Genomic DNA, 10,973 nt, shown 5'->3' on the forward strand with positions numbered 1-10,973 from the left:
TTGTGGGATGGTGGAGAATCTCTTGGGTGTGTGCTGTCTGTATGCTTTGTTTGCTCAATTTACTGAGATGTAGCTGTTTGGGTAAACTTCAGTGTCCAAGAATCTGATATTCTATAAAGTTGCACCGTATAAAGTATCAAGAATATTTCCCAGGCTCTCTATGCAGTATATTTATGGTTAAACATTTTATTTTGATGCCAAAAGATCTTCAGTTTAAATCCTCAACTCAAAATTGTAAGGCTCAAATTTAACAAGAATAGAACTGTCAACTCCTACTCTTATGAATGCCACTAATTTGAAAAGAGTTACTGCATTCCTATGGGTGACAAAGCTTATTTAGCTCCCTGTTAATCCTAAAACTAATAACTAAAACCAAGGAAAGTTTATTTAAAATCAGGCTTACTTAATAAATGATCCTCAAACTATTCAGTGATTTAATTGACACATGGGCATGATAAACACTGCAACTGGATCGTGGTTAACACTAGACAGAACTGTGCCCATGCCTCTCCCTCCAGCAGGGCTCTGTTCAGGCTGTGGACACTCTGCCTTGTCAAATAAGGTCAGTTTTCCCAAGTACATTCTCTACAGGAACATCTCTCAAACCTTCTGCTTCTGGCTGCTGAAAGCCCATGCTATCTTGAGCAGCAACAGAAGACTTAATGCTTTCCTGTAGGGCAGCTAAAGACTGGCCAAGGAAGCCATCTTGTCGACCATGGAAGCCAGGACAAATATCTAGGTAGCCTGCAAGTCTTTGCAATTTTAGTAGAAACAGAGACAATTTGGTTTATACTTCTGCTACAATCTATTCTTTTCAGAGTTTTGAGGATGTGGATTTACTAACTGTAGCTTTAACAGGGCAGACACCTAAGTTTATTTACCAAGACAATAGCTGCCTTTCTAATTCATTTAACTGGGGCCCCAGGTTACAGTTTTCTAAAATTTGTAGGCCTCTTGCTGAGAAAGAGAAACACAGTGTACCTTGTTGACCTACTTCCCTCTTAAAGAGACAATCTCACAAAACAAGTTCTATGTAAACTTTTTACTCTTAATTTATTTAAAAATACTGCTTTGCAATCACTACTCTCAGTTAACCAACATCTGGGATTCCTGGTAAATGAATTGAAACTGTTTCAAGCTAAAGTAAATTGTGAAGGTCTATAAACCAGCTTAAAACCTGCAAGTACAATTCCTTAGAATTTTTAAGGAAGTAAACGCTTAAATAATTAGTGTTCTAAACATTGATTTACGATTTGTAAACGAAAGTTATAAAAATTTAAGAAAGCAACTAAAGGTAATAATGTTTCAGATTTCCTCTCCTATGCTATTGTTAGATGAAAACTTCTAAAGTTCACAATTTTAACAGGAATGAATAGAGTTCTAATAGGCTATTAATGTAGACCTGGTTCTTCAGGCTTTTAAAATATTGATGCTAGTGTCTTGGATTAGTGGTAGATACTTTTAATCCTGGAACTGGAGGCAGAGTCAGGCAAATCACTTAGATGGAGGCCAGCCTGATCTACAGAGTGAATTAATATGTAGGGCTACATAGCAATTAATATACAAGCATACATATATACACATTTATAAATACATATTATTACTGTCAAAATTTCTAAGTTTTAAATTTTTAAGGATGTCTTCTAAATATAAACTTGAACATTATTCTACTAAATACTTCATTTATACTTGAGGGAGTTGACATGTATCCACCACGTTAGATCAAATGGACTCCAGATAACTATTCTTGTCAATAGTTTAAATAATATTTTAATAATAATAAGTATAAATAATAAACTATGTTTCCCTGCCTGCATCCTGTTCCAGAGTGTAGAATTCCTACTTCCTCCTCTCTCTCTTCCACTCCCTCCCTGTTTTATAGCCTGGAAGTTGTGTCTGAAAAAGCCTATATTGTGTTACCGAAAGTCTGTTAATAAAAAGTGGTTCCCCTCTTTATGGGCATGACTAATTTCATTCCATTTGCTCCCTAAAGGGGGAATATATGGGGGGCGGGGCAGCGAGCAGGGCGGGGCGGCCATGGAGGAGGAGATCTTGGCTGCCTTGGAGAGCAGCTGAAATGCCTGTTCTTCAGGCAGGGCAAGCTGGAGACTGACGCCATTCACCTGGTCCTGTCCTCAGATGCAGCAGAATGTCTTCAAGTATTCGGGATCAGGACTGGTTCCCCAAGGCGAGGCCAGCTTCTCCCCGATGCTGAGCCCTGGGGGCTCCATGGTGCAGATGCCCGGCACCCCTCCAGCAAAGCTCTCTGCTCCAACAAACCCCGCCCACTTCTGGGTACCAGTCACCAGACATGAAGGCCTGGCAGCAAGGAGCAATGGGAAACAGCAATGTGTTCAGTCAAGCTGTCCCGAGCCATCCTGCACCTGCACAATCAGCATTTTACAACATGAGCTTCACCGTGTCCATGGCAGGTGCAAACGCGAATCTTCAGAACATGAATCTAATGATGGTCCAGATGCAAATGAGCTCTCTGCAGATGCCGGGGATGAATGCTGTGTGCTCTGAGCAGATGAATGATCCAGCACTGAGACACACAGGCCTCTACTGCAACCAGCTCTCATCCACTGACATTCTCACAACAGACACAGATGGAAACCAGGACAAGAGGACAGAAGAGTTCTTCTGTGGTGACTACGGACTAGAGGAGCTCTACAGGTGCAGCAGGTTCAGGTGTTTGCTGACGTCCAGTGTACAGTGAATTTGGTAGGCAGGGACCCTCACCTGAACCAGCCTGGTCCACTGGGAACTCAAAAGCCCACATAAGGACTACAGAACCCCCAGGCCCAGCAGAAGAGCCTCCTTCAGCAGCTACTGACTGAATAAGCACTTTTAAAGGAATGTGAAATTTAAATAAGAGACATGCAGAGTTATATGAATATATTATATAGTTCTCTGGGATTTTTGATATCTCAATCTGCAGCCATTCTTCCGGTTAAGGCATATGGAGAAAAAAAGAAAAAAGAAAGAAAGAAAAAAATCTTTACGGAGTGAACAATTCACTAAAATCAGTCAGTGATATATAACACAGAGTAAAAAGAGCAACCGTAGTATAGCTGAATAGCATATTCTCCTAAGGATGTTGTCATGACTCCTCATTTTAGGCAACCCATATACCCATTTTTTTTTAATCTGTAAGGTCCAACGTAAGAAAGAACAGATATTCTGTTTAAATGAAAATATGATTTCTTATGCCTCACGTATCTTTCAGTTGATACAGAAAGAAAATAGTGTCAGGTTGGGAGCTTGGCTCAGTGATTAAGAGCATTGGCTGTTTGTCTAGACGACCTAGGTTTGGTCTCCAGCTCTCATAGGATGGCCCACAACTGCCTCTAACTTCCTGCATTTCCAAGGGTCTCGGAAATGACCTTCTGACGTCTATAGCTGATAGACATACATGGTGCGCACACACATTCATACAAAACACTTATGCTCAAAAAACAAAAATGCTAAAAATATTTTTAAAATCCTGACTGCAAAATATGCTACTGTAATGGTGACACAAAAGATGTGGGAGTAAACAAACCATCTGAGTTCAGGCCATGCCATATGAGATGGGATGCTCTGTACATGTTACAGCAAGGATAGAAAAGTACCCTGGCAATCAGAAGACAAGGAATACTACAGAGTCACACAGCCAGAGAAATCTCACACCACAGATTTGTTGGGAGGGGAAAACCCAGAGAGGTATGTGGAGAGAATATCTTCTGTGTGTATAGATCAGACACCTGTCAATTAAATTCTGTTGGCCAATAGTTTAGGCAGACTGTAGGAGGTGGGACATATCAGAAGCAGAAAGTATTTTGGGACAGTGCTGATTGGAAGATTCACCTGAGAATATGTGACAAGACAGGCCCATGGTATCTGAGCAAAGGTAACCAGACACACAGCAGAATATGAATTAGAATAAATGGGTTAATTTTTGTTATGATCAAGTCAGAAATTAGCCAAACTATATGACTAGAGTATATGTAAATATATTTTGAGTTTGAGTCTTATTCATGGGAGCATGGGACTGGGAGGAAGAACCAAACTTAACTTCTACTGGGCTTGCTGCCTGTGCTCAGATGAAAGCCAGCAACAAACTGAGTAGAAGACAGGGATATATACCTGTTCTTGGGGTTTGGCACAAATCTTTGAAGATGGGGATTGGTGGGATTTCAACATGTGTGCTTGGGCTACTCTGTAAGGATGGAGTATGGATGGGGAAGACTGAGGCTGGCCTGTAGGGCAGTTAGAGTGTTCTCTGCATGGAAATTGGCAGTTGGAGGTGCTCAGGGGAGGAGTTTTGCCACTCCTGTGCCTCAACGGATTTACACACATATCTGACACTGCTTGAGTGGCCAAGAACAGAAACTAGATATTCAAAACTCTTAAATAATATCAATCCTACAGATCTAAAAATATATGCATATATAAATAAATGTAACAATTTGGTTGGTTCTTGTGATATTCTGATATACTCATAAATCAGTGCCTTATTTAGCCATCAGAGGAGGTTTTTCATGTATCTGATGGGAACAAATACAAACAATCAGACATTATGAGATAGAGAGACAGAGATACATACAGAAAGACCAACAAACAGACAGACACACACAGAGGAGAGAGAGATAGGGGGGGAGAGAGAGAGAGAGAGAGAGAGAGAGAGATGGGGGGGAGAGAGAGAGCGAGCAGCACACCACTCTATATGAGATACTTCAATTAAATCCCTCTCCTCAGAGTTCAGGAAATCCTGAAGTAGTAAAATAAGAATAAATAATATACTTTCCATAGGATAGACTAGACACAAGGAGAACAAAGCCTTCTAAGTCAACTGATCAAAGCTTATTTGTATACACAGACAGTGAGGCAGCAAACATAGGGTGTACTGGGGTGTGCAAACAAGTCTTCCCCAAAACTTTCAGTTTAGTATTTTTATAGGACTCCTGAATGTGTAAAAATATGTCTCAGTTCCTTGTGTCTTCTCTTGAGCTCTTTCCTTCTGTCTGTTTGCTAAGTCTTACTTTGTTGAGCTTTTCTGTTTGGTAACCTAAGTTTCATTCTCAGATTAAATATACAGATCTAGAAGAGAACCCCCTTCCTGAAATTATCTGCTGGCCTCCAAACCTTTATCCCTTTAGTGATCCATATCAAACAAACAAGCCAATAAATGCTAAGTATCTTAGATGAGAGGTAGAGAGATGCTTTAGTGATTAAGAGCATGTACTGCTCTTGCAGAAGATCCAACTGTAGTTTCTAGTACCTCATAAGCTGGCTCACAACTATGAAAGTGGAAGGTAACATAAAGCAACATCTGAAATTGTCTTCTGACCTCCATATTTGCATGCTGTGTGCACATATCCACCCACTGTTCAGGTGACATTTCTTACTGTATATGAAGGTGCATCTCTGTATTTTCAATTGTTAAATCTGTAGTGACAAAGAGCTAAATGATGGCAGGAGTTTGATGCTGTCATTTCTGAACCATCACTGTGTTTTAGATTTTAAATTTTGCTGATCTACAGCTGCTCAAAATATGAATGTCATTGCCTGGTGGCAATCCAATAGATATTCTGGCACTGCCTTACTGCTGATTGCTAATTACCAATATCTGACAGCCAATAGAAAGATCAAAACTACTGGGGTTGACCAGGGCAGGAGACAGACAGAGGGGACAAAAGCAGATGCAGGAGTATGAAAAGATACTGATGGAAGCAGAAGATAGGGAACAGAGCTGTAAACAGTGAGAACCAAATGGGTAGGTAGATTGTTGTACAACTTGAAGTAAGTTGAAATGAGCTCTCCCGTCAAAATGCCTACAGTTTTGACCTATACAGAAATCTATGTTTTATTTATGCTGTAAGCTGCTCTGTGAAAAGCCCTGCTTTCACCTATGCTCACAACACACACCTGCAAAACAGTATGTGATGCAGCTTCTTGGGTATATGGATGATTAAACTGATAGACCATTTCATGGTTTCCTAAATAGGGGAATCCAGAGAAGCTTCCATCCCTCTTCCAAACACAATTGACCTTCCTGCCTGACAAGTGTAGCCCAGCCTTCTCACATCTTTCTCTTGCTCAAATACACTTTGAGTCTTGGTAACAGGCTCTCAGGGCAGCAAAAGAGCCCCTGAGAACAAAATCTCTGATTTATTGGTTGTGCTGTATGCATAGAGGCAGAGAAGGCCCACACAGAACTAAGTACACATGTATGAATGCTCACATCTACAAGCATAATCTCTCACTCATGGAGACCCTCATCTCTGTACATACTCATGTATCACACACAATTGGAGAAACCTCCCATGACAGAGAGGCACATGTAGACACACATATTGAAAAATGGTTGTTTCCAATTGTATAGCCATTTAATCTACTGTACACTTGAGAAACTGCCCTGAGTCACCATGAAACCAGACTTGTGTGTTAGTTCATGATAAATAACTGTGGCATCCACTGCTTCCTCCTTTTCCTGGACTTCAAAGAAAATGTGTGGGACCCTAACAGCTGTCCAATCATGTTCTCTCTTTCAGATATCTCTGGATAAAATGGCTAAGGGTCCTGGAATGCCAACTGCAGGACCAGTGTGGTGGCCAATCTTTCAGCCTGATACGTCTATCTAGAAAGCCATGTCACAGATGGAGATAGATGCATAGTGCTCTCACAATGCAGAGGGGAGAGGCACTCAACAGTAAGTGACAGGCATGCCACTTCCCTCATTCATCTTAGAATCTCTGTCTCCTCAGGTGGCTCCATTCAGTCTGTGGAAAACTTCATCCCGCTGCTCCCTCTGAATCTCTCTTGACCATTTAAAGGTAAGTCGCCTAAGAGATCACAGCAACAGAGCTTGTGAGCAATGAGTCTTTCTTGTCACCTGTGCCTTTGTGTAACCATTTAGTATCTTTTAGCTTATGGCAGCTATATTGGTGATGTGTGGAGTTTGGTTCTCCAGAACTTGAGCATGCTCTATCAGTAACTCTGGCCTAAATAGAACATCAACAGCACTGTCACTCAAAGCTCACTGAAGCTGAGGCAAGAAAATCATGTGGCCAGCCTGCCTTATATGGATATCCTACCTCAAAAATGCATGATTGTCATTCAGACAGGTCACTGTACCTGACACCTCATAGACTACAAATGCCTCTTACTATGCTAACAGGAAAATATCAGCAGCAAGGAGGATAAACTGCTCTTTAAGTGTGTTAATGAAATCACCTGAGAGGTTCTTTGCTTGTTGATGGAGAATCACCAACATATCAGCACAGCCCTTCTCTCCTCTCTAGAATTGGCTTTACTTGCGATCAGGTCTAACTATGTAATCCAAACTGCCTAGATGTCTTGGTGTACTTCTCTCTCTATCCCAAGAAGCAGGACTTGAGATGTAAGGCAGAATAGCATACTTTTTGTCTTCTGGGTGACTTATCTGATTACCTTGAACCTTAGTGAAAAAGAAAGGAAAGATATTAGCAACTTTCTACCTAAACTATCATGAAGTTCAGAACATTTGTTCCTTCTTCATTGCTGAATTTCCGCATCCCATGTTCCTTTAGGCACTGTTTAAATTTGGCATTTAACTCAGCCCAAAACATATATACGTAGTTTATCCCAGTCACACTAAACTCCTAGAGCAACTCCTGAGGGGCCTATGCTCAGGACGCTAAACAATAGGAAAATCGGCAAGATTTTCTATCTTTTATTATCTCCAACAGGTCCTCAACTTGTAGCCACAAGGTCTCTTCAGAAAACACATTCAGAGTCTACAACATAAATACTATTATTCTTTTTCTGATTCAAATCAAGGAGAGCTAATGGCTGAGTAGGAAGTCCATACACAGCTGGCTAAAATATTCCATGTTCTCCTTCTCTTGCTGTCTTGGGATTTTCAGGGACTTTAAGCTTCCCCTAGAACTCCACACTCTCTACTTCCCCATGGGTTCTCTGCCTGATCCCCCACCCCACCTCCCCTTAGGTACATGCATCAAGACTGAGGAGACCCAGGCAGGCTCATGAGCCAGTACACGGTTACAGAGTTCTATGTTCATGGATTTCTATTTTTTTCAGAAGAATTTGTGCATGTGAATTTTTGGTCGATATGTAGGTGTATATGAATTCCTTATTAGAGCCAAGGTCACCCAAGGAAATTAGAAATTGAGTACAGAACTTATGTGCAAACATATAGGTGCTGAGATCAAATAAGTTCTGATTGAATGAGATGTTTTTTGAGTACTGAGCCATGTCTGGAGCCTCACCCCCTGCCCATAAATTAATTTCTACTCCACAGAGCATTGGAGATCAGAATACTTTGTGTCCTCCTCATGTTTTGATCTAGGAACATTTACAAGTGATGACCTGGCCCCTCAGCCTAGTCCTGTACTTATAGTACCACCTCACTTACAACTCTGCTCTGGCTAGCAGCAAGTCGGTCTGGAGATTGGGTTGTGTCTATGTGTAAAGGGCCAGCTGTGATATGAAAAGACATAATCTGTGTCTTCACTTAGACCAACAAGCAAGGAGTGGTGAGAATAATAGGGAAGGATCTAATAGATGTGAAGAAAAAGTGTGTGTCTGGGACAGATGTGGAATGGAATGTAAGCATTGCAACAAGGATACTTAGAGATTCACTTTCTGTCCTCATCTAGGCACAGACATGCAAAGGGACCAGTGGTAAGAAAACCTTGAGGAGAGGCCCGGGCCCCACCCTGGCCAGAAGCAGCCTGTGCAGCAGTAGCTCCTGCTAGCAGAGGGGATCTGCAGGGAGGGCGAGAGCAGAGCAGGAAGCGGACCTTGTGCTGCCTTCCAAGCTCCTTCCAAGCTCCCTTCCTGTTCATGGACGCGGATAGTGACCGCTGAGCCCTTGGACTGGCCCGAGCTCGGTGCGCAGGGCTCAGGAACGTGGTTCTGCGTGCCCAGGCGCTCTAAGGCTTTAAGTCGGAGAACCCTGTTGAGATCTCACTGCAGGAGCAGGAGGTGTTGAGCTAGTGCAGCGAGCAGGACATGGAGGGCTGGCTCGAAGGGATCAGCAGCCGCGGCCACCGCGGTCTCCTCCCGTCCTCCTCCGTACAGGTGATCTGCACGCCCGAGCCTGGCCCACCGGCAGACTGAGGCCAGGGAGCTCCTCCCGCTCTGCCAACGCGCTGCCCGGCGGCTTTGAGCCTCTGCCTGCTGCGCTGCCTGCTGCCTTCCAGCTGCTGGCAGCTGGCATCGCCAGCTTCCTTCCAGCAGGGGCGCCCTACAGCCGTCTCCCCAGCAGCTCCTCCGTGGTCACCAGGCCAGCCTAGGCAGGGATGATGACTGGAAAGACGAGTGGGACGACAGCTCCACGGTGGCCGACTAGCCAGGCGCGCTGGGCAGCGGCGCGTACCCAGACCTCGCAGACTCAGCAGCGGCGGGTGGCAGCGCGGCCAGCGGGTACCTCTGTCCACATGCTCGGACCTGTCGCTGGGCTCACGCGGCGTCTTGGAGCCCCTGCCTCAGCAAGTGTCTGGAGCCAGAGCTCCGCCTCCGTGAGCCTCAACCTCAATCTTTCTCCACCTCTGTCAGGTGGGGCCTGGAGGCCTTGGTGCTGAGAGAGAGGCATCAGACTTCGTGAAGGATGGGGACAAGCTGTGCATGGTGCTGGGTCCCTACGGCCCGAGTGGCGCGAAAACCCCTACCCTTTCCAGTGCACCATCTACGACCCCACCGAGCAGACCAAGTTCAAGGGCTGAAGAGTTGCATCTCTCACAAGCTGGTGCCCATGCACACCCAGGTGCCCGTGCACAGGTGCTATCAGCACTTGGACTGGCTGTATGCACACCTGGCAGAGAAATTTCCCGTCATCTCGGTGCCCCATCTGCCCGAGAAGCAGACCATCAGACGCTTCGAGAAGGACTTCATCTCCAAGCGCAGGAAGGGTCTGATCTGCTGGATGAACCACATGGCCAGCCACCCTGTGCTGGTGCAGTGCCATGTCTTCCAGCATTTCCTGAGCTGTCCCAGCAGCATTGATGAGAAGGCCTGGAAACAGGGTAAGCAGAAGGCTGAGAAGGATGAGATGGTGGCTCCAACTTCTTCCTCTCTCTGAGCACACCACCTGCTGCAGCCCTGGACCTGCAGGAGGTGGAGAGCAAGAAAGACTGCTTCAAATCCTTCCCCAAGATGGATGACGGCGCGCTGCAGCTCAACCACACTGCCAACGAGTTCGCGTGCGCCCGCAAGCAGGTGTCTGGCTTCAAGAAGGAGCATCAGAAGGTGGGCCAGTCCTTCCTGGGCCGCAGCTAAGCCTTTGAGCTGCATCAGCAGGCCTTCTCCGCGGGTCTGAACCAGGCCTTTGCTTTCCCTGGAGACGCCTATGACGCCATCAGCCAACTCTTCGCTGAGCAGCCCAGGCAGGCCATGGACCTGGTCATGGACTGTTAGCGCTGTATCAGGGGCACCTGGCCAACTTCCCAGACATCATCCATGTTCAGAAAGGAGCTCTTACCAAAGGAAAGGAGAGTTGGCTACACAGGGAAGAAGGGAAGATGGAGGTCATAAAGCTGATGTCATTCCAGACCGCTGTAACACTATCTCCTTTACCACATTGGCCAAGATTCATCACTTCCATCAAATTAGAGTAAGAGACTTTAAATCACAGATGCAGCAGTTTTTACAACAACAAATAATATTTTCCCAAAAAGTGACCAAGAAGTGGGAAATCCATTTTGTGGAGGAATAAATAGATAACAATTCCTGATATGGTTAGTCTATTATGAGATTCAAATTAGATATAAAAATACCTTTTCTGTGGAGCCTGGAAGTGAGAATCTTTCAATAGAATTTAAATTTTATTTTGCCTTCTTCATATTAAACATCAAATTGGTGACTATAGTTGGTAGACAAACTACTGAGGTCTGAGGCTCATTTAGTAGTCAGACTGATGGACAATTGTGATGTCAATTATCTAAGGCTCATGTCATTTGACACACTGACACATACATTGCCTTTTCTTA

General features: G+C 44.3%; 1 pseudogene; it reads left to right on the plus strand.

Moving 5' to 3' along the window:
* The first annotated feature begins 2,311 nt into the window (after positions 1–2,311).
* Positions 2,312–10,699, plus strand: LOC127668492 (sorting nexin-18-like; annotated as a pseudogene).
* The last annotated feature ends 274 nt before the right edge of the window (positions 10,700–10,973 follow it).

Source organism: Apodemus sylvaticus, chromosome 18 (assembly GCF_947179515.1).
Source record: "Apodemus sylvaticus chromosome 18, mApoSyl1.1, whole genome shotgun sequence".
Taxonomy (NCBI): Eukaryota; Metazoa; Chordata; class Mammalia; order Rodentia; family Muridae; genus Apodemus; species Apodemus sylvaticus.